Source organism: Triturus cristatus, unplaced genomic scaffold (genome assembly GCF_964204655.1).
Source record: "Triturus cristatus unplaced genomic scaffold, aTriCri1.1 SCAFFOLD_159, whole genome shotgun sequence".
Lineage (NCBI taxonomy): Eukaryota > Metazoa > Chordata > Amphibia > Caudata > Salamandridae > Triturus > Triturus cristatus.
The window spans coordinates 2,020,330-2,040,410 of NW_028188236.1; positions in this window are offsets into that span (position 1 = coordinate 2,020,330).

The window sequence follows — 20,081 nt, forward strand, 5'->3', positions numbered from 1 at the left end:
GACCTCAGTGCTGCATCTTTGAGCCCAGTACTGATCCTGAAAAGTAATTCTAACAGTATTTACCAGTAACTTAAATTTCCTTCCATAGGATATTATTGCCTGCTTTTTGCTGATAAAGTTTCTAAGTGTGGAGTTTTGAAACTTACAAATATTCCTCTAAAATCAGCCAAACTACGAATACCGATTTACTCACCTGTTATCAGCAGAGATCTCAGTGCTGCATCTTTGAGCCCAGTACTGATCCTGAAAAGTAATTCTAACCATACTTACCAGTAACATGAATTTCCTTCCACAGGCTAAGATTGACTGGTTTCTCTTGGAAATTCTTCTAAGTGTGGAGTTTTTAAACTTACAAATATTCCTCTAAAATCAGCCGAACTACGAATTCCAATTTACTCACCTGTTATCTGGAGAGACCTCAGTGCTGCATCTTTGAGCCCAGTACTGATCCTGAAAAGTAATTCTAACTGTACTTACCAATAACTTGAATTTCCTTCCATAGGCTAAGATTGACTGTTTTCACTTGGAAATTCTTCTAAGTGTGGATTTTTGAAACTTACAAATATTCCTCTAAAATCAGCCGAACTACGAATTCCGATTTACTCACCTGTTATCAGCAGAGATCTCAGTGCTGCATCTTTGAGCCCAGTACTGATCCTGAAAAGTAATTCTAACCATACTTACCAGTAACTTGAATTTCCTTCCACAGGCTAACATTGACTGGTTTCACTTGGAAATCCTTCTAAGTGTGGAGTTTTGAAACGTACAAATATTCCTCTTTAAAATCAGCCGAACTACGAATTCCGATTTACTCACCTGTTATCAGGAGAGACCTCAGTGCTGCATCTTTGAGCCCAGTACTGATCCTGAAAAGTAATTCTAACAGTATTTACCAGTAACTTAAATTTCCTTCCATAGGATATCATTGCCTGCTTTTTGCTGATAAAGTTTCTAAGTGTGGAGTTTTGAAACGTACAAATATTCCTCTAAAATCAGCCGAACTACGAATTCCGATTTACTCACCTGTTATCAGCAGAGATCTCAGTGCTGCATCTTTGAGCCCAGTACTGATCCTGAAAAGTAATTCTAACCATACTTACCAGTAACTTGAATTTCCTTCCACAGGCTAACATTGACTGGTTTCACTTGGAAATCCTTCTAAGTGTGGAGTTTTGAAACTTACAAATATTCCTCTTTAAAATCAGCCGAACTACGAATTCTGATTTACTGACCTGTTATCAGGAGAGACCTCAGTGCTGCATCTTTGAGCCCAGTACTGACCCTGAAAAGTAATTCTAACCATACGTACCAGAAACTTGAATTTCCTTTCATAGGATATCATTGCCTGCTTTTTGCTGAAAAAGTTTCTAAGTGTCGATATTTGAAACTTACTAATATTCCTCTAAAATCAGCCGAACTCCGAATTCCGATTTACTCACCAGTTATCAGGAGAGACCTCAATGCTGCATCTTTGAGCCCAATACTTATCATGAAAAGTAATTCTAACTGTACTTACCAATAACTTGAATTTCCTTCCATAGGCTAAGATTGACTGGTTTCACTTGGAAATTCTTCTAAGTGTGGAGTTTTGAAACTTACAAATATTCCTCTAAAATCAGCCGAACTACGAATTCCGATTTACTCACCTGTTATCAGGAGAGACCTCAGTGCTGCATCTTTGTGCCCAGTACTGATCTTGAAAAGTAATTCTAACCATACTTACCAGTAACTTGAATTTCCTTCCATAGGCTAAGATTGACTGGTTTCACTTGGAAAATCTTCTAAGTGTGGAGTTTTGAAACTTACAAATATTCCTCTAAAATCAGCCGAACTACAAATTCCGATTTACTCACCTGTTATCAGGAGAGACCTCAGTGCTGCATCTTTGAGCCCAGTACTGATCCTGAAAAGTAATTCTAACAGTACTTACCAGTAACTTAAATTTCCTTCCATAGGATATCATTGCCTGATTTTTGCTGAAAAAGTTTCTAAGTGTCGATATTTGAAACTTACTAATATTCCTCTAAAATCAGCCGAACTATGAATTCTGATTTACTCACCTGTTATCAGGAGAGACCTCAATGCTGCATCTTTGAGCCCAGTACTGAACATGAAAAGTAATTCTAACCACACTTACCAGTAAATTGAATTTCCTTCCATAGGCTAAGATTGACTGGTTTCTCTTGGAAATTCTTCTAAGTGTGGAGTTTTGAAACTTACAAATATTCCTCTAAAATCAGCCGAACTACGAATTTGATTTACTCACCTGTTATCAGGAGACAATGCTGCATCTTTGAGCCCAGTACTGATCCTGAAAAGTAATTCTAACCGTACTTACCAATAACTTGAATTTCCTTCCATAGGCTAAGATTGACTGGTTTCACTTGGAAATTCTTCTAAGTGTGGAGTTTTGAAACTTACAAATATTCCTCTAAAATCAGCCGAACTACGAATTCCAATTTACTCACCTGTTATCTGGAGAGACCTCAGTGCTGCATCTTTGAGCCCAGTACTGATCCTGAAAAGTAATTCTAACTGTACTTACCAATAACTTGAATTTCCTTCCATAGGCTAAGATTGACTGGTTTCACTTGGAAATTCTTCTAAGTGTGGAGTTTTGAAACTTACAAATATTCCTCTAAAATCAGCTGAACGATGAATTCCGATTTACTCACCTGTTATCAGGAGAGACCTCAGTGCTGTATCTTTGAGCCCAGTACTGATCCTAAAAAGTAATTCTAACCGTACTTACCAGAAACTTGAATTTCCTTCCATAGGATATCATTGCCTGATTTTTGCTGAAAAAGTTTGTAAGTGTCGATATTTGAAACTTACTAATATTCATCTAAAATCAGCCGAACTATGAATTCCGATTTACTCACCTGTTATCAGGAGAGACCTCAATGCTGCATCTTTGAGCCCAGTACTGATCATGAAAAGTAATTCTAACCACACTTACCAGTAACTTGAATTTTCTTCCATAGGCTAAGATTGACTGGTTTCACTTGGAAAATCTTCTAAATGTGGTGTTTTGAAACTTACAAATATTCCTCTAAAATCAGCCGAACTACGAATTCCGATTTACTCACCTGTTATCAGGAGAGACCTCAGTGCTGCATCTTTGAGCCCAGTACTGATCCTGAAAAGTAATTCTAACAGTATTTACCAGTAACTTAAATTTCCTTCCATAGGATATTATTGCCTGCTTTTTGCTGATAAAGTTTCTAAGTGTGGAGTTTTGAAACTTACAAATATTCCTCTAAAATCAGCCAAACTACGAATACCGATTTACTCACCTGTTATCAGCAGAGATCTCAGTGCTGCATCTTTGAGCCCAGTACTGATCCTGAAAAGTAATTCTAACCATACTTACCAGTAACATGAATTTCCTTCCACAGGCTAAGATTGACTGGTTTCTCTTGGAAATTCTTCTAAGTGTGGAGTTTTGAAACTTACAAATATTCCTCTAAAATCAGCCGAACTACGAATTCCAATTTACTCACCTGTTATCTGGAGAGACCTCAGTGCTGCATCTTTGAGCCCAGTACTGATCCTGAAAAGTAATTCTAACTGTACTTACCAATAACTTGAATTTCCTTCCATAGGCTAAGATTGACTGTTTTCACTTGGAAATTCTTCTAAGTGTGGATTTTTGAAACTTACAAATATTCCTCTAAAATCAGCCGAACTACGAATTCCGATTTACTCACCTGTTATCAGCAGAGATCTCAGTGCTGCATCTTTGAGCCCAGTACTGATCCTGAAAAGTAATTCTAACCATACTTACCAGTAACTTGAATTTCCTTCCACAGGCTAACATTGACTGGTTTCACTTGGAAATCCTTCTAAGTGTGGAGTTTTGAAACGTACAAATATTCCTCTTTAAAATCAGCCGAACTACGAATTCCGATTTACTCACCTGTTATCAGGAGAGACCTCAGTGCTGCATCTTTGAGCCCAGTACTGATCCTGAAAAGTAATTCTAACAGTATTTACCAGTAACTTAAATTTCCTTCCATAGGATATCATTGCCTGCTTTTTGCTGATAAAGTTTCTAAGTGTGGAGTTTTGAAACGTACAAATATTCCTCTAAAATCAGCCGAACTACGAATTCCGATTTACTCACCTGTTATCAGCAGAGATCTCAGTGCTGCATCTTTGAGCCCAGTACTGATCCTGAAAAGTAATTCTAACCATACTTACCAGTAACTTGAATTTCCTTCCACAGGCTAACATTGACTGGTTTCACTTGGAAATCCTTCTAAGTGTGGAGTTTTGAAACTTACAAATATTCCTCTTTAAAATCAGCCGAACTACGAATTCTGATTTACTGACCTGTTATCAGGAGAGACCTCAGTGCTGCATCTTTGAGCCCAGTACTGACCCTGAAAAGTAATTCTAACCATACGTACCAGAAACTTGAATTTCCTTTCATAGGATATCATTGCCTGCTTTTTGCTGAAAAAGTTTCTAAGTGTCGATATTTGAAACTTACTAATATTCCTCTAAAATCAGCCGAACTCCGAATTCCGATTTACTCACCAGTTATCAGGAGAGACCTCAATGCTGCATCTTTGAGCCCAATACTTATCATGAAAAGTAATTCTAACTGTACTTACCAATAACTTGAATTTCCTTCCATAGGCTAAGATTGACTGGTTTCACTTGGAAATTCTTCTAAGTGTGGAGTTTTGAAACTTACAAATATTCCTCTAAAATCAGCCGAACTACGAATTCCGATTTACTCACCTGTTATCAGGAGAGACCTCAGTGCTGCATCTTTGTGCCCAGTACTGATCTTGAAAAGTAATTCTAACCATACTTACCAGTAACTTGAATTTCCTTCCATAGGTTAAGATTGACTGGTTTCACTTGGAAAATCTTCTAAGTGTGGAGTTTTGAAACTTACAAATATTCCTCTAAAATCAGCCGAACTACAAATTCCGATTTACTCACCTGTTATCAGGAGAGACCTCAGTGCTGCATCTTTGAGCCCAGTACTGATCCTGAAAAGTAATTCTAACAGTACTTACCAGTAACTTAAATTTCCTTCCATAGGATATCATTGCCTGCTTTTTGCTGAAAAAGTTTCTAAGTGTCGATATTTGAAACTTACTAATATTCCTCTAAAATCAGCCGAACTATGAATTCTGATTTACTCACCTGTTATCAGGAGAGACCTCAATGCTGCATCTTTGAGCCCAGTACTGAACATGAAAAGTAATTCTAACCACACTTACCAGTAAATTGAATTTCCTTCCATAGGCTAAGATTGACTGGTTTCTCTTGGAAATTCTTCTAAGTGTGGAGTTTTGAAACTTACAAATATTCCTCTAAAATCAGCCGAACTACGAATTTGATTTACTCACCTGTTATCAGGAGACAATGCTGCATCTTTGAGCCCAGTACTGATCCTGAAAAGTAATTCTAACCGTACTTACCAATAACTTGAATTTCCTTCCATAGGCTAAGATTGACTGGTTTCACTTGGAAATTCTTCTAAGTGTGGAGTTTTGAAACTTACAAATATTCCTCTAAAATCAGCCGAACTACGAATTCCAATTTACTCACCTGTTATCTGGAGAGACCTCAGTGCTGCATCTTTGAGCCCAGTACTGATCCTGAAAAGTAATTCTAACTGTACTTACCAATAACTTGAATTTCCTTCCATAGGCTAAGATTGACTGGTTTCACTTGGAAATTCGTCTAAGTGTGGAGTTTTGAAACTTACAAATATTCCTCTAAAATCAGCTGAACGATGAATTCCGATTTACTCACCTGTTATCAGGAGAGACCTCAGTGCTGTATCTTTGAGCCCAGTACTGATCCTAAAAAGTAATTCTAACCGTACTTACCAGAAACTTGAATTTCCTTCCATAGGATATCATTGCCTGATTTTTGCTGAAAAAGTTTGTAAGTGTCGATATTTGAAACTTACTAATATTCATCTAAAATCAGCCGAACTATGAATTCCGATTTACTCACCTGTTATCAGGAGAGACCTCAATGCTGCATCTTTGAGCCCAGTACTGATCATGAAAAGTAATTCTAACCACACTTACCAGTAACTTGAATTTTCTTCCATAGGCTAAGATTGACTGGTTTCACTTGGAAAATCTTCTAAATGTGGTGTTTTGAAACTTACAAATATTCCTCTAAAATCAGCCGAACTACGAATTCCGATTTACTCACCTGTTATCAGGAGAGACCTCAGTGCTGCATCTTTGAGCCCAGTACTGATCCTGAAAAGTAATTCTAACAGTATTTACCAGTAACTTAAATTTCCTTCCATAGGATATTATTGCCTGCTTTTTGCTGATAAAGTTTCTAAGTGTGGAGTTTTGAAACTTACAAATCTTCCTCTAAAATCAGCCAAACTACGAATTCCGATTTACTCACCTGTTATCAGCAGAGATCTCAGTGCTGCATCTTTGAGCCCAGTACTGATCCTGAAAAGTAATTCTAACCATACTTACCAGTAACATGAATTTCCTTCCACAGGCTAAGATTGACTGGTTTCTCTTGGAAATTCTTCTAAGTCTGGAGTTTTGAAACTTACAAATATTCCTCTAAAATCAGCCGAACTACGAATTCCAATTTACTCACCTGTTATCTGGAGAGACCTCAGTGCTGCATCTTTGAGCCCAGTACTGATCCTGAAAAGTAATTCTAACTGTACTTACCAATAACTTGAATTTCCTTCCATAGGCTAAGATTGACTGTTTTCACTTGGAAATTCTTCTAAGTGTGGATTTTTGAAACTTACAAATATTCCTCTAAAATCAGCTGAACGATGAATTCCGATTTACTCACCTGTTATCAGGAGAGACCTCAGTGCTGCATCTTTGAGCCCAGTACTGATCCTGAAAAGTAATTCTAACCGTACTTACCAGAAACTTGAATTTCCTTCCATAGGACATCATTGCCTGCGTTTTGCTGAAAAAGTTTCTAAGTGTCGATATTTGAAACTTACTAATATTCCTCTAAAATCAGCCAAACTACGAATTCCGATTTACTCACCTGTTATCAGGAGAGACCTCAATGCTACATCTTTGAGCCCAGTACTGATCCTGAAAAGTAATTCTAACCGTACTTACCAGTAACTTGAATTTCCTTCCATAGGCTAAGATTGACTGGTTTCACTTGGAAATTCTTCTAAGTGTGGAGTTTTGAAACTTACAAATATTCCTCTAAAATCAGCCGAACCACGAATTCCCATTTACTCACCTGTTATCTGGAGAGACCTCAGTGCTGCATCTTTGTGCCCAGTACTGATCCTGAAAAGTAATTCTAACCGTACTTACCAGAAACTTGAATTTCCCTCCATAGGATATCATTGCCTGCTTTTTGCTGAAAAAGTTTCTAAGTGTCGATATTTGAAACTTACTGATATTCCTCTAAAATCAGCCGAACTATGAATTCTGATTTACTCACCTGTTATCAGGAGAGACCTCAATGCTGCATCTTTAAGCCCAGTACTGAACATGTAAAGTAATTCTAACCGCACTAACAAGTAACTTGAATTTCCTTCCATAGGCTAAGATTGACTGGTTTCTCTTGGAAATTCTTCAAAGTGTGGAGTTTTGAAACTTACAAATATTCCTCTAAAATCAGCCGAACTACGAATTCCGATTTACTCACCTGTTATCAGGAGAGACCTCAGTGCTGCATCTTTGAGCCCAGTACTGATCCTGAAAAGTAATTCTAACAGTATTTACCAGTAACTTAAATTTCCTTCCATAGGATATCATTGCCTGCTTTTTGCTGATAAAGTTTCTAAGTGTGGAGTTTTGAAACTTACAAATATTCCTCTAAAATCAGCCGAACTACGAATTCCGATTTACTCACCTGTTATCAGCAGAGATCTCAGTGCTGCATCTTTGAGCCCAGTACTGATCCTGAAAAGTAATTCTAACCATACTTACCAGTAACTTGAATTTCCATCCACAGGCTAACATTGACTGGTTTCACTTGGAAATCCTTCTAAGTGTGGAGTTTTGAAACTTACAAATATTCCTCTTTAAAATCAGCCGAACTACGAATTCCGATTTACTCACCTGTTATCAGGAGAGACCTCAGTGCTGCATCTTTGAGCCCAGTACTGATCCTGAAAAGTAATTCTAACAGTATTTACCAGTAACTTAAATTTCCTTCCATAGGATATCATTGCCTGCTTTTTGCTGATAAAGTTTCTAAGTGTGGAGTTTTGAAACTTACAAATATTCCTCTAAAATCAGCCGAACTACGAATTCCGATTTACTCACCTGTTATCAGCAGAGATCTCAGTGCTGCATCTTTGAGCCCAGTACTGATCCTGAAAAGTAATTCTAACCATACTTACCAGTAACTTGAATTTCCTTCCACAGGCTAACATTGACTGGTTTCACTTGGAAATCCTTCTAAGTGTGGAGTTTTGAAACTTACAAATATTCCTCTTTAAAATCAGCCGAACTACGAATTCTGATTTACTGACCTGTTATCAGGAGAGACCTCAGTGCTGCATCTTTGAGCCCAGTACTGACTCTGAAAAGTAATTCTAACCATACGTACCAGGAACTTGAATTTCCTTTCATAGGATATCATTGCCTGCTTTTTGCTGAAAAAGTTTCTAAGTGTCGATATTTGAAACTTACTAATATTCCTCTAAAATCAGCCGAACTACGAATTCCGATTTACTCACCTGTTATCAGCAGAGATCTCAGTGCTGCATCTTTGAGCCCAGTACTGATCCTGAAAAGTAATTCTAACCATACTTACCAGTAACTTGAATTTCCTTCCACAGGCTAACATTGACTGGTTTCACTTGGAAATCCTTCTAAGTGTGGAGTTTTGAAACTTACAAATATTCCTCTTTAAAATCAGCCGAACTACGAATTCTGATTTACTGACCTGTTATCAGGAGAGACCTCAGTGCTGCATCTTTGAGCCCAGTACTGATCCTGAAAAGAAATTCTAACCGTACTTACCAGAAACTTGAATTTCCTTCCATAGGACATCATTGCCTGCGTTTTGCTGAAAAAGTTTCTAAGTGTGGAGTTTAGAAACTTACAAATATTCCTCTAAAATCAGCCGAACTACGAATTCCGATTTACTCACCTGTTATCAGCAGAGATCTCAGTGCTGCATCTTTGAGCCCAGTACTGATCCTGAAAAGTAATTCTAACCATACTTACCAGTAACTTGAATTTCCTTCCACAGGCTAACATTGACTGGTTTCACTTGGAAATCCTTCTAAGTGTGGAGTTTTGAAACTTACAAATATTCCTCTTTAAAATCAGCCGAACTACGAATTCTGATTTACTGACCTGTTATCAGGAGAGACCTCAGTGCTGCATCTTTGAGCCCAGTACTGACCCTGAAAAGTAATTCTAACCATACGTACCAGAAACTTGAATTTCCTTTCATAGGATATCATTGCCTGCTTTTTGCTGAAAAAGTTTCTAAGTGTCGATATTTGAAACTTACTAATATTCCTCTAAAATCAGCCGAACTCCGAATTCCGATTTACTCACCAGTTATCAGGAGAGACCTCAATGCTGCATCTTTGAGCCCAATACTTATCATGAAAAGTAATTCTAACTGTACTTACCAATAACTTGAATTTCCTTCCATAGGCTAAGATTGACTGGTTTCACTTGGAAATTCTTCTAAGTGTGGAGTTTTGAAACTTACAAATATTCCTCTAAAATCAGCCGAACTACGAATTCCGATTTACTCACCTGTTATCAGGAGAGACCTCAGTGCTGCATCTTTGTGCCCAGTACTGATCTTGAAAAGTAATTCTAACCATACTTACCAGTAACTTGAATTTCCTTCCATAGGCTAAGATTGACTGGTTTCACTTGGAAAATCTTCTAAGTGTGGAGTTTTGAAACTTACAAATATTCCTCTAAAATCAGCCGAACTACAAATTCCGATTTACTCACCTGTTATCAGGAGAGACCTCAGTGCTGCATCTTTGAGCCCAGTACTGATCCTGAAAAGTAATTCTAACAGTACTTACCAGTAACTTAAATTTCCTTCCATAGGATATCATTGCCTGCTTTTTGCTGAAAAAGTTTCTAAGTGTCGATATTTGAAACTTACTAATATTCCTCTAAAATCAGCCGAACTATGAATTCTGATTTACTCACCTGTTATCAGGAGAGACCTCAATGCTGCATCTTTGAGCCCAGTACTGAACATGAAAAGTAATTCTAACCACACTTACCAGTAAATTGAATTTCCTTCCATAGGCTAAGATTGACTGGTTTCTCTTGGAAATTCTTCTAAGTGTGGAGTTTTGAAACTTACAAATATTCCTCTAAAATCAGCCGAACTACGAATTTGATTTACTCACCTGTTATCAGGAGACAATGCTGCATCTTTGAGCCCAGTACTGATCCTGAAAAGTAATTCTAACCGTACTTACCAATAACTTGAATTTCCTTCCATAGGCTAAGATTGACTGGTTTCACTTGGAAATTCTTCTAAGTGTGGAGTTTTGAAACTTACAAATATTCCTCTAAAATCAGCCGAACTACGAATTCCAATTTACTCACCTGTTATCTGGAGAGACCTCAGTGCTGCATCTTTGAGCCCAGTACTGATCCTGAAAAGTAATTCTAACTGTACTTACCAATAACTTGAATTTCCTTCCATAGGCTAAGATTGACTGGTTTCACTTGGAAATTCTTCTAAGTGTGGAGTTTTGAAACTTACAAATATTCCTCTAAAATCAGCTGAACGATGAATTCCGATTTACTCACCTGTTATCAGGAGAGACCTCAGTGCTGTATCTTTGAGCCCAGTACTGATCCTAAAAAGTAATTCTAACCGTACTTACCAGAAACTTGAATTTCCTTCCATAGGATATCATTGCCTGATTTTTGCTGAAAAAGTTTGTAAGTGTCGATATTTGAAACTTACTAATATTCATCTAAAATCAGCCGAACTATGAATTCCGATTTACTCACCTGTTATCAGGAGAGACCTCAATGCTGCATCTTTGAGCCCAGTACTGATCATGAAAAGTAATTCTAACCACACTTACCAGTAACTTGAATTTTCTTCCATAGGCTAAGATTGACTGGTTTCACTTGGAAAATCTTCTAAATGTGGTGTTTTGAAACTTACAAATAATCCTCTAAAATCAGCCGAACTACGAATTCCGATTTACTCACCTGTTATCAGGAGAGACCTCAGTGCTGCATCTTTGAGCCCAGTACTGATCCTGAAAAGTAATTCTAACAGTATTTACCAGTAACTTAAATTTCCTTCCATAGGATATTATTGCCTGCTTTTTGCTGATAAAGTTTCTAAGTGTGGAGTTTTGAAACTTACAAATATTCCTCTAAAATCAGCCAAACTACGAATACCGATTTACTCACCTGTTATCAGCAGAGATCTCAGTGCTGCATCTTTGAGCCCAGTACTGATCCTGAAAAGTAATTCTAACCATACTTACCAGTAACATGAATTTCCTTCCACAGGCTAAGATTGACTGGTTTCTCTTGGAAATTCTTCTAAGTGTGGAGTTTTGAAACTTACAAATATTCCTCTAAAATCAGCCGAACTACGAATTCCAATTTACTCACCTGTTATCTGGAGAGACCTCAGTGCTGCATCTTTGAGCCCAGTACTGATCCTGAAAAGTAATTCTAACTGTACTTACCAATAACTTGAATTTCCTTCCATAGGCTAAGATTGACTGTTTTCACTTGGAAATTCTTCTAAGTGTGGATTTTTGAAACTTACAAATATTCCTCTAAAATCAGCCGAACTACGAATTCCGATTTACTCACCTGTTATCAGCAGAGATCTCAGTGCTGCATCTTTGAGCCCAGTACTGATCCTGAAAAGTAATTCTAACCATACTTACCAGTAACTTGAATTTCCTTCCACAGGCTAACATTGACTGGTTTCACTTGGAAATCCTTCTAAGTGTGGAGTTTTGAAACGTACAAATATTCCTCTTTAAAATCAGCCGAACTACGAATTCCGATTTACTCACCTGTTATCAGGAGAGACCTCAGTGCTGCATCTTTGAGCCCAGTACTGATCCTGAAAAGTAATTCTAACAGTATTTACCAGTAACTTAAATTTCCTTCCATAGGATATCATTGCCTGCTTTTTGCTGATAAAGTTTCTAAGTGTGGAGTTTTGAAACGTACAAATATTCCTCTAAAATCAGCCGAACTACGAATTCCGATTTACTCACCTGTTATCAGCAGAGATCTCAGTGCTGCATCTTTGAGCCCAGTACTGATCCTGAAAAGTAATTCTAACCATACTTACCAGTAACTTGAATTTCCTTCCACAGGCTAACATTGACTGGTTTCACTTGGAAATCCTTCTAAGTGTGGAGTTTTGAAACTTACAAATATTCCTCTTTAAAATCAGCCGAACTACGAATTCTGATTTACTGACCTGTTATCAGGAGAGACCTCAGTGCTGCATCTTTGAGCCCAGTACTGACCCTGAAAAGTAATTCTAACCATACGTACCAGAAACTTGAATTTCCTTTCATAGGATATCATTGCCTGCTTTTTGCTGAAAAAGTTTCTAAGTGTCGATATTTGAAACTTACTAATATTCCTCTAAAATCAGCCGAACTCCGAATTCCGATTTACTCACCAGTTATCAGGAGAGACCTCAATGCTGCATCTTTGAGCCCAATACTTATCATGAAAAGTAATTCTAACTGTACTTACCAATAACTTGAATTTCCTTCCATAGGCTAAGATTGACTGGTTTCACTTGGAAATTCTTCTAAGTGTGGAGTTTTGAAACTTACAAATATTCCTCTAAAATCAGCCGAACTACGAATTCCGATTTACTCACCTGTTATCAGGAGAGACCTCAGTGCTGCATCTTTGTGCCCAGTACTGATCTTGAAAAGTAATTCTAACCATACTTACCAGTAACTTGAATTTCCTTCCATAGGCTAAGATTGACTGGTTTCACTTGGAAAATCTTCTAAGTGTGGAGTTTTGAAACTTACAAATATTCCTCTAAAATCAGCCGAACTACAAATTCCGATTTACTCACCTGTTATCAGGAGAGACCTCAGTGCTGCATCTTTGAGCCCAGTACTGATCCTGAAAAGTAATTCTAACAGTACTTACCAGTAACTTAAATTTCCTTCCATAGGATATCATTGCCTGCTTTTTGCTGAAAAAGTTTCTAAGTGTCGATATTTGAAACTTACTAATATTCCTCTAAAATCAGCCGAACTATGAATTCTGATTTACTCACCTGTTATCAGGAGAGACCTCAATGCTGCATCTTTGAGCCCAGTACTGAACATGAAAAGTAATTCTAACCACACTTACCAGTAAATTGAATTTCCTTCCATAGGCTAAGATTGACTGGTTTCTCTTGGAAATTCTTCTAAGTGTGGAGTTTTGAAACTTACAAATATTCCTCTAAAATCAGCCGAACTACGAATTTGATTTACTCACCTGTTATCAGGAGACAATGCTGCATCTTTGAGCCCAGTACTGATCCTGAAAAGTAATTCTAACCGTACTTACCAATAACTTGAATTTCCTTCCATAGGCTAAGATTGACTGGTTTCACTTGGAAATTCTTCTAAGTGTGGAGTTTTGAAACTTACAAATATTCCTCTAAAATCAGCCGAACTACGAATTCCAATTTACTCACCTGTTATCTGGAGAGACCTCAGTGCTGCATCTTTGAGCCCAGTACTGATCCTGAAAAGTAATTCTAACTGTACTTACCAATAACTTGAATTTCCTTCCATAGGCTAAGATTGACTGGTTTCACTTGGAAATTCTTCTAAGTGTGGAGTTTTGAAACTTACAAATATTCCTCTAAAATCAGCTGAACGATGAATTCCGATTTACTCACCTGTTATCAGGAGAGACCTCAGTGCTGTATCTTTGAGCCCAGTACTGATCCTAAAAAGTAATTCTAACCGTACTTACCAGAAACTTGAATTTCCTTCCATAGGATGTCATTGCCTGATTTTTGCTGAAAAAGTTTGTAAGTGTCGATATTTGAAACTTACTAATATTCATCTAAAATCAGCCGAACTATGAATTCCGATTTACTCACCTGTTATCAGGAGAGACCTCAATGCTGCATCTTTGAGCCCAGTACTGATCATGAAAAGTAATTCTAACCACACTTACCAGTAACTTGAATTTTCTTCCATAGGCTAAGATTGACTGGTTTCACTTGGAAAATCTTCTAAATGTGGTGTTTTGAAACTTACAAATATTCCTCTAAAATCAGCCGAACTACGAATTCCGATTTACTCACCTGTTATCAGGAGAGACCTCAGTGCTGCATCTTTGAGCCCAGTACTGATCCTGAAAAGTAATTCTAACAGTATTTACCAGTAACTTAAATTTCCTTCCATAGGATATTATTGCCTGCTTTTTGCTGATAAAGTTTCTAAGTGTGGAGTTTTGAAACTTACAAATCTTCCTCTAAAATCAGCCAAACTACGAATTCCGATTTACTCACCTGTTATCAGCAGAGATCTCAGTGCTGCATCTTTGAGCCCAGTACTGATCCTGAAAAGTAATTCTAACCATACTTACCAGTAACATGAATTTCCTTCCACAGGCTAAGATTGACTGGTTTCTCTTGGAAATTCTTCTAAGTCTGGAGTTTTGAAACTTACAAATATTCCTCTAAAATCAGCCGAACTACGAATTCCAATTTACTCACCTGTTATCTGGAGAGACCTCAGTGCTGCATCTTTGAGCCCAGTACTGATCCTGAAAAGTAATTCTAACTGTACTTACCAATAACTTGAATTTCCTTCCATAGGCTAAGATTGACTGTTTTCACTTGGAAATTCTTCTAAGTGTGGATTTTTGAAACTTACAAATATTCCTCTAAAATCAGCTGAACGATGAATTCCGATTTACTCACCTGTTATCAGGAGAGACCTCAGTGCTGCATCTTTGAGCCCAGTACTGATCCTGAAAAGTAATTCTAACCGTACTTACCAGAAACTTGAATTTCCTTCCATAGGACATCATTGCCTGCGTTTTGCTGAAAAAGTTTCTAAGTGTCGATATTTGAAACTTACTAATATTCCTCTAAAATCAGCCAAACTACGAATTCCGATTTACTCACCTGTTATCAGGAGAGACCTCAATGCTGCATCTTTGAGCCCAGTACTGAACATGAAAAGTAATTCTAACCGTACTTACCAGTAACTTGAATTTCCTTCCATAGGCTAAGATTGACTGGTTTCACTTGGAAATTCTTCTAAGTGTGGAGTTTTGAAACTTACAAATATTCCTCTAAAATCAGCCGAACCACGAATTCCCATTTACTCACCTGTTATCTGGAGAGACCTCAGTGCTGCATCTTTGTGCCCAGTACTGATCCTGAAAAGTAATTCTAACCGTACTTACCAGAAACTTGAATTTCCCTCCATAGGATATCATTGCCTGCTTTTTGCTGAAAAAGTTTCTAAGTGTCGATATTTGAAACTTACTGATATTCCTCTAAAATCAGCCGAACTATGAATTCTGATTTACTCACCTGTTATCAGGAGAGACCTCAATGCTGCATCTTTAAGCCCAGTACTGAACATGTAAAGTAATTCTAACCGCACTAACAAGTAACTTGAATTTCCTTCCATAGGCTAAGATTGACTGGTTTCTCTTGGAAATTCTTCAAAGTGTGGAGTTTTGAAACTTACAAATATTCCTCTAAAATCAGCCGAACTACGAATTCCGATTTACTCACCTGTTATCAGGAGAGACCTCAGTGCTGCATCTTTGAGCCCAGTACTGATCCTGAAAAGTAATTCTAACAGTATTTACCAGTAACTTAAATTTCCTTCCATAGGATATCATTGCCTGCTTTTTGCTGATAAAGTTTCTAAGTGTGGAGTTTTGAAACTTACAAATATTCCTCTAAAATCAGCCGAACTACGAATTCCGATTTACTCACCTGTTATCAGCAGAGATCTCAGTGCTGCATCTTTGAGCCCAGTACTGATCCTGAAAAGTAATTCTAACCATACTTACCAGTAACTTGAATTTCCATCCACAGGCTAACATTGACTGGTTTCACTTGGAAATCCTTCTAAGTGTGGAGTTTTGAAACTTACAAATATTCCTCTTTAAAATCAGCCGAACTACGAATTCCGATTTACTCACCTGTTATCAGGAGAGACCTCAGTGCTGCATCTTTGAGCCCAGTACTGATCCTGAAAAGTAATTCTAACCATACTTACCAGTAACTTGAATTTCCTTCCACAGGCTAACATTGACTGGTTTCACTTGGAAATCCTTCTAAGTGTGGAGTTTTGAAACTTACAAATATTCCTCTTTAAAATCAGCCGAACTACGAATTCTGATTTACTGACCTGTTATCAGGAGAGACCTCAGTGCTGCATCTTTGAGCCCAGTACTGACTCTGAAAAGTAATTCTAACCATACGTACCAGGAACTTGAATTTCCTTTCATAGGATATCATTGCCTGCTTTTTGCTGAAAAAGTTTCTAAGTGTCGATATTTGAAACTTACTAATATTCCTCTAAAATCAGCCGAACTACGAATTCCGATTTACTCACCTGTTATCAGCAGAGATCTCAGTGCTGCATCTTTGAGCCCAGTACTGATCCTGAAAAGTAATTCTAACCATACTTACCAGTAACTTGAATTTCCTTCCACAGGCTAACATTGACTGGTTTCACTTGGAAATCCTTCTAAGTGTGGAGTTTTGAAACTTACAAATATTCCTCTTTAAAATCAGCCGAACTACGAATTCTGATTTACTGACCTGTTATCAGGAGAGACCTCAGTGCTGCATCTTTGAGCCCAGTACTGATCCTGAAAAGAAATTCTAACCGTACTTACCAGAAACTTGAATTTCCTTCCATAGGACATCATTGCCTGCGTTTTGCTGAAAAAGTTTCTAAGTGTGGAGTTTAGAAACTTACAAATATTCCTCTAAAATCAGCCGAACTACGAATTCCGATTTACTCACATGTTATCAGCAGAGATCTCAGTGCTGCATCTTTGAGCCCAGTACTGATCCTGAAAAGTAATTCTAACCGCACTTACCAGTAACTTGAATTTCCCTCCATAGGCTAAGATTGACTGGTTTCACTTGGAAAATCTTCTAAGTGTGGAGTTTTGAAACTTACAAATATTCCTCTAAAATCAGCCGAACTACGAATTCCGATTTACTCACCTGTTATCAGGAGAGACCTCAGTGCTGCATCTTTGAGCCCAGTACTGATCCTGAAAAGTAATTCTAACCACACTTACCAGAAACTTGAATTTCCTTTCATAGGATATCATTGCCTGCTTTTTGCTGAAAAAGTTTCTAGGTGTCGATATTTGAAACTTACTAATATTCCTCTAAAATCAGCCAAACTACGAATTCCGATTTACTCACCTGTTATCAGGAGAGACCTCAATGCTACATCTTTGAGCCCAGTACTGATCCTGAAAAGTAATTCTAACCGCACTTACCAGTAACTTGAATTTCCTTCCATAGGCTAAGATTGACTGGTTTCACTTGGAAATTCTTCTAAGTGTGGAGTTTTGAAACTTACAAATATTCCTCTAAAATCAGCCGAACTACGAATTCCAATTTACTCACCTGTTATCTGGAGAGACCTCTGTGCTGCATCTTTGAGCCCAGTACTGATCCTGAAAAGTAATTCTAACTGTACTTACCAATAACTTGAATTTCCTTCCATAGGCTAAGATTGACTGGTTTCACTTGGAAATTCTTCTAAGTGTGGAGTTTTGAAACTTACAAATATTCTTCTAAAATCAGCTGAACGATGAATTCCGATTTACTCACCTGTTATCAGGAGAGACCTCAGTGCTGTATCTTTGAGCCCAGTACTGATCCTAAAAAGTAATTCTAACCGTACTTACCAGAAACTTGAATTTCCTTCCATAGGATATCATTGCCTGATTTTTGCTGAAAAAGTTTCTAAGTGTCGATATTTGAAACTTACTAATATTCATCTAAAATCAGCCGAACTATGAATTCCGATTTACTCACCTGTTATCAGGAGAGACCTCAATGCTGCATCTTTGAGCCCAGTACTGATCATGAAAAGTAATTCTAACCACACTTACCAGTAACTTGAATTTTCTTCCATAGGCTAAGATTGACTGGTTTCACTTGGAAAATCTTCTAAATGTGGTGTTTTGAAACTTACAAATATTCCTCTAAAATCAGCCGAACTACGAATTCCGATTTACTCACCTGTTATCAGGAGAGACCTCAGTGCTGCATCTTTGAGCCCAGTACTGATCCTGAAAAGTAATTCTAACAGTATTTACCAGTAACTTAAATTTCCTTCCATAGGATATTATTGCCTGCTTTTTGCTGATAAAGTTTCTAAGTGTGGAGTTTTGAAACTTACAAATCTTCCTCTAAAATCAGCCAAACTACGAATTCCGATTTACTCACCTGTTATCAGCAGAGATCTCAGTGCTGCATCTTTGAGCCCAGTACTGATCCTGAAAAGTAATTCTAACCATACTTACCAGTAACATGAATTTCCTTCCACAGGCTAAGATTGACTGGTTTCTCTTGGAAATTCTTCTAAGTCTGGAGTTTTGAAACTTACAAATATTCCTCTAAAATCAGCCGAACTACGAATTCCAATTTACTCACCTGTTATCTGGAGAGACCTCAGTGCTGCATCTTTGAGCCCAGTACTGATCCTGAAAAGTAATTCTAACTGTACTTACCAATAACTTGAATTTCCTTCCATAGGCTAAGATTGACTGTTTTCACTTGGAAATTCTTCTAAGTGTGGATTTTTGAAACTTACAAATATTCCTCTAAAATCAGCTGAACGATGAATTCCGATTTACTCACCTGTTATCAGGAGAGACCTCAGTGCTGCATCTTTGAGCCCAGTACTGATCCTGAAAAGTAATTCTAACCGTACTTACCAGAAACTTGAATTTCCTTCCATAGGACATCATTGCCTGCGTTTTGCTGAAAAAGTTTCTAAGTGTCGATATTTGAAACTTACTAATATTCCTCTAAAATCAGCCAAACTACGAATTCCGATTTACTCACCTGTTATCAGGAGAGACCTCAATGCTGCATCTTTGAGCCCAGTACTGAACATGAAAAGTAATTCTAACCGTACTTACCAGTAACTTGAATTTCCTTCCATAGGCTAAGATTGACTGGTTTCACTTGGAAATTCTTCTAAGTGTGGAGTTTTGAAACTTACAAATATTCCTCTAAAATCAGCCGAACCACGAATTCCCATTTACTCACCTGTTATCTGGAGAGACCTCAGTGCTGCATCTTTGTGCCCAGTACTGATCCTGAAAAGTAGTTCTAACCGTACTTACCAGAAACTTGAATTTCCCTCCATAGGATATCATTGCCTGCTTTTTGCTGAAAAAGTTTCTAAGTGTCGATATTTGAAACTTACTGATATTCCTCTAAAATCAGCCGAACTATGAATTCTGATTTACTCACCTGTTATCAGGAGAGACCTCAATGCTGCATCTTTAAGCCCAGTACTGAACATGTAAAGTAATTCTAACCGCACTAACAAGTAACTTGAATTTCCTTCCATAGGCTAAGATTGACTGGTTTCTCTTGGAAATTCTTCAAAGTGTGGAGTTTTGAAACTTACAAATATTCCTCTAAAATCAGCCGAACTACGAATTCCGATTTACTCACCTGTTATCAGGAGAGACCTCAGTGCTGCATCTTTGAGCCCAGTACTGATCCTGAAAAGTAATTCTAACAGTATTTACCAGTAACTTAAATTTCCTTCCATAGGATATCATTGCCTGCTTTTTGCTGATAAAGTTTCTAAGTGTGGAGTTTTGAAACTTACAAATATTCCTCTAAAATCAGCCGAACTACGAATTCCGATTTACTCACCTGTTATCAGCAGAGATCTCAGTGCTGCATCTTTGAGCCCAGTACTGATCCTGAAAAGTAATTCTAACCATACTTACCAGTAACTTGAATTTCCATCCACAGGCTAACATTGACTGGTTTCACTTGGAAATCCTTCTAAGTGTGGAGTTTTGAAACTTACAAATATTCCTCTTTAAAATCAGCCGAACTACGAATTCCGATTTACTCACCTGTTATCAGGA